Here is a 5298-nt window from a genome sequence, read left to right as displayed (position 1 = left end):
TTTAGGAAAAGAAAAAAAAGAAAAAAAAGAAGAAAATGAAGAAATCAAAATCATTCTAATCATTTTGTTTTACCAAAATCACTATTAACCCATTTCTACACTCCATCCTCATTAATATTTCTTCTCATTTTTGGTAAAAAATTCATCATTTTAGCCCATGCACCTTTCTTTTCATTAGGTGGAGAAAGTCATCATTTTGGTGAACCTAACACACAAACTCCACCTTTTGGGCTCAACATACATCTCTCGGCCTTTTCTTTTGCTCTGAACAGACGAGCCAAAAAAGAAAAACACTCCACTCTTACTCCTCACTCTCTCCCTCTCTCGGACTTGGGCAGCGGAAAGAAACAGAAAAGAAGAAAAAAAATTTTCCTCCCTCTCGGCTGGCTCTTAACGAACAAAAAGAAGAAAAAGGGGGGGACTCTCTCTTGGCTTGGAACGCAGAAGAGAAACACGGAAGAAGAAGAAAATTTCCCTCGGCCTTTTCTCTTTCCCAATATTTTTCCAACACACTCATAGGCATCAGAAAAACTTCAGCCAAGGCAATTCCACTTTCATTGAGGTATTTTCCAGATTTTTTTAAGGCATATTAGATACATTTTGGTTTTAATTTATCTCGCTTTTGCTGGTTTTTATTGTTGTTGTTGTATTGCTGAAATTTGGGAAATGACATGAACTAGATTGAGGAAAAGGAAATGTTTTTTATGTATGCATTTAACTGTTTGAAAAAATGCCAAAATGGAAAAAATGAATTTTAGGGGCTGTTTTGCTTTATTTTAGCCCTTTTATGTTGTTTTCTTGTCAAATTAAAATCATAATTGTATTGTAGAAGTTGTAAGGAGTGTTGTGGTATAAATTTCATAAATTTTAGTGGTGATTATAGTGTTTTTAAAAAATAAAAAACTGGGCTGGGTATTTTGGCCACTTTTGGGTTATTTTTTGTAAAAATTAACTTCGAAAACAGATTCTACGCGAAAAATCGAGTAACGGAGTGTATTTTTGTGAAATTTTGCGACCGGAAAAAATTTGCCTGTGACCGGTGGCGCTGGCGCCGGCAGCCGCCAGGTCAGCCATGGCTGGCGGTGGTGAGGGGCTTCAAGTTGCCAAACGAGAAGAAGGAGAAACGGAAGAAAAGAAAGAAAAAGAAAAAAAGAAAAATGGATTGGGCTAGTGTTTTTTTTTCTTTTATGGGCTTGTGGTTATTTTTGGATTGGGTTTTGGAAATGGGTTTTCGTTTATTTCTTTTGCGTTTGGGTTGGGTTAGAAGATCAGAATCCATGCATTTTTTTGTCGAGCTTGAGTGATAAGAGGATGGGCTGGACTGCTTATTTCTTTTGGGTTTTAGTTGGGTTTAGGTAGTTTTGGCCCAAAGAAATAAAATGATGGCCTGATGGCCTTTTTCTTACACAAGGCAAAGATCAAATTTGCACTTTAGCCCGTGATCTTTGGAGTAATTTTGTTTTGGCCCAGAATATTTTAAATTTCTTTCACTTAGGTACTTAAAATAATTGCACATTGGCCTTTAAACTTTATCTTTTATTTAATTTTAACCCTTAAATTTTGGAAAAATTATATTCTTGACTCCAAAACTTTTTGATTTTTACAATTTAGTCCATAGTAAAGTTTGACTCTCTTTATTACGATTATTTTTTTTCTTTAATAGTTAATTATATTACTTTTAAATATATTTAACTTGTAATTTTTAGATGTTCTTAAGTTTCTTTATATTTGATATATTAATGTGAATTTAGTATTTTTATCATTATTATTATTTTCAATTAAATTGGTACCATGGTTGTTTTGTTCATTTTGAGTATAAATAGGGCAATTTGACTTCCATTTAGTCACCACTTCAAAATGAATGTACCTCTATTATCATTTAAATGTCAATTACGTGCTCTTATATGCTCTTACATGCTCTTATGTGTCTATATATTTTTATATGTTTTGTTATTTATTTGATTCAAATGTTTATTCTAATTTTTTAATGTTTGTTTAGTTAATTTTTTTTAATTATTTGAGAGGTGTTTAAATACCTCAAGATTAATAGATAGGTAATATTTTTTTACAAAAATTGTAATTAGATAGACCAATGTAATAGATATGATAGGTAGGTTTATTTCATACTTTCCCATTTAGATTGTAGTTAGGCTCTCCGATGTAATAGGTAGGTTGTGTGTTTATATGGTTTATGTGTTATATGCTTTATCCGCTTTTCCTAAGATTTTTGTATCTAGATATTATATTTACGTGTTACGTGTTATGTGGTTTTATGTGTTTATTTGTTTTAATTTGTGCCTTATTTGTTTTATTATGTATTATTAATGCATGACGTCATCATACTAGTCCAACGCTAGTTGTGGCTTCTCCCTCCGTTTATTTGCTAGTCCAACGCTAATAAGGACTTTTAGAAATGAGCTAGTTCAACGCTAGACCCTTAGATTGTTTATGTATTAGATTCATCTTTGTGTGATATTCATTACATTTTCATGTATATTTTCATTTTTAGGATCTTTTCTCATTTGCATGATATTCCCTATTATATTATCCCCTATCCTCTATATGTGTTAATCATATCATTTAACATTGCATTTCATTTAAGAAATTGTAAAATAAGTTAGTTCATTTGCTTGATCATATTAGGAGAATTATTCTTTGAACATGGATATGGGTGATTATAACTAGGGGTGTGCATTCGGTGCAAAATCCGTAATTCGGTGCACTGAATTCGGTGAATTCAGTTATTCTACCTATAGAAATCTAAGTCGTTTTCAATTCCGAATTAGCCATAACCAAATTCATACCGCAACCGATTTCAAATTCGAAAACGGTAATGAATTCGGTTAAACCGAATTCATCTATTAAAAAAATTAATAATTTATCTATTAATTTAAACTAGAATAAACCTTAAACTATACAATGATTGGTGATAATTTATGAATTTATAATTTACAATGATTAATAATAAGTAATATTAGTTAGTAGTTACAATGAATTTATAATTTACAGTAATTAATAATAAATAATATTAGTTACAAACTTACAAATTACAATAATTAGTGATAAGTTATATTAGCTACAAACTTATAATTTATTTCAAATCAAAATAAAAACTTATTTACTTACACATGTTATTGTGAAAGTCAATACACTAATACACTAATTTGCAATTCACATGCATTCACTTATACTATTTAGTTGTCTTGTCTATACTTAAAACCTTAAAATTAGTAAATAGATAATATGAATTTTAACTTATTTGACAACTTATACCTAGAATCCTTAGTCTATGATTTAAGGAACACAATGATTAGTGATAATTTATAAATTCATAATTTACAATGATTAATAATAAGTAATATTAGTTACAAACTTACAAATTACAATGATTAGTGATAAGTTATATTAGTTACAAACTTATAATTTATTTCAAATCAAAATAAAACTTATTTACTTACATATGTTATTGTGAAAGTCAATACACTAATACATTGATTTGCAATTCATATGCATTCAGTTACATTGCTAACTGCTTAGTTGTCTTATCTATACTTAAAGGCTAAAGCCTTAAGAATTAAGATTAGTAGATAATATGAATTTTTATGTTAAATATGTAGAGTACACACTAATACTTGCAAGTTACAGATTACGCATTCAAATATTTAATAATTCAAACATGAATAATATATCAAATTACCAATATCTAAATTCTAATTATGAATTATGTTTATTGTTTAATATTTAGTATTATACATATATGTATTAATTATTATCTAATTCTAGTCATGTTACTCATGTATAAAATAATAAGTATTATAGTTATCTTATATTGTTATGTATTACTATATATTTGTATTATTATAGTCATATAAAAATTAACAAATACTAAAAGAATATATTGTACATTATTATATATTATTATTATTATAAGTACATGATATGATGATAATACCATATACTAATTATTATTAATAGCATTTACCTATATAATATAATAAAGTATTAGTAGTATATACTAATACTAAATAGCATTTATCTATATATTATATAATTTTATATATCAATTTGGTAATTCGAATGCGGTAATGCGGTACCCGATTTCAATTACCGAATTTGAATGCGAAATCGGTTATTACCAAATTCATAATCTCATTACCTATTTCATACCATATTAGAATTCGGTGAATTCGGCATATACCGAATTTATACCAAATTACCAAATACCCGATTTCAAATTACCGAATTGAATTTGAAATCGGTCATGAATTCGGTAAGAACCGAATTTGCTCACCCCTACAAATTACAATAATTAGTGATAAGTTATATTAGTTACAAACTTATAATTTATTTCAAATCAAAATAAAAACTTATTTACTTACACATGTTATTGTGAAAGTCAATACACTAATTGATAGGTTGCAATTTTATTATTTATTTTATTATTAATTTCCCCTATTACCTGACCCGATGTGAACTAATTGTTGGATTCTACTCACTTTTCGTAATTTGCACTTATTTCAGGGAGTGGATCAAGAATACCACAATCACTGCTATTTTGACAGTCATCGGGAAAGAAATAGAATAGAAAGCTTGCAAGGGTATTTTTGGAAAAAGGGACACAAGCCCTTTTCGGTCATTTTTGGCCCTCCGAAGGGTTCCTTTCCTGGCTGGAGAGCTGCCGCAGGAGGTATGGGGAGAAGCAGGAGATAAAAACCAAAAAAAGATAGCAGAGAAGGGGACGATCCTTGGGGAGCTTGATCTTTGACTTTTCTTCCCTTGGCTTTTGATTAGAAAGTTTCCTGCGGGCATGGCAGGAGAAAAGAAAACTTAGCTTAGTTCTTGGTTGACTTTTCCTGGCTAGCTTTATAGTAGCTTTTTCTTTTGGCATGTCAGGCGCAATTGTGACCTTCAGCTTAGCTTTTCTTTTGGACTTTTCTCCTTTTGATTTTTAGAGGATTCCTCCTACGCATGTCAGGAGCCATTGGAGGACTTCGTCATCTTCTGTATTGTACGTTTTCCTTCGCCAATTGAACGGAGTGAACTTTTCTCAATTAGGGCAATGGCCGCTGCTTTCTTTACACTTTTGTATAGGCTTTGTTCAACGAACATGAACTAATTCCACCACTCTAGTCAAGGAGCAACGAAGGCTCTGGTTCGCCTAAAAATTGTGATATCGTTTTAATTTAATCTTTCCCTTTTATTTATTGGTATTCGCATATCCCTTGTTTGCTATGTTTATGGTTATTTAATTAATTGATTGTTTTGAATCCGGATAATTAGTTGATTTGATAATCTACT

General features: G+C 29.9%; 1 long non-coding RNA gene across 1 annotated transcript; it reads left to right on the top strand.

The window, feature by feature from the left end:
• The first annotated feature begins 217 nt into the window (after positions 1-217).
• Positions 218-5088, top strand: LOC140035916 (uncharacterized). Its single transcript, XR_011839811.1, has 2 exons — positions 218-562; positions 4522-5088. It is a non-coding gene; the product is annotated as an uncharacterized lncRNA (long non-coding RNA).
• The last annotated feature ends 210 nt before the right edge of the window (positions 5089-5298 follow it).

This window comes from Coffea arabica, chromosome 2c (assembly GCF_036785885.1).
Source record: "Coffea arabica cultivar ET-39 chromosome 2c, Coffea Arabica ET-39 HiFi, whole genome shotgun sequence".
Classification (NCBI taxonomy): Eukaryota; Viridiplantae; Streptophyta; class Magnoliopsida; order Gentianales; family Rubiaceae; genus Coffea; species Coffea arabica.
The sequence above is the reverse complement of the archived record's forward strand: the minus strand, read 5'-3'. Positions and strand labels throughout refer to the sequence as shown.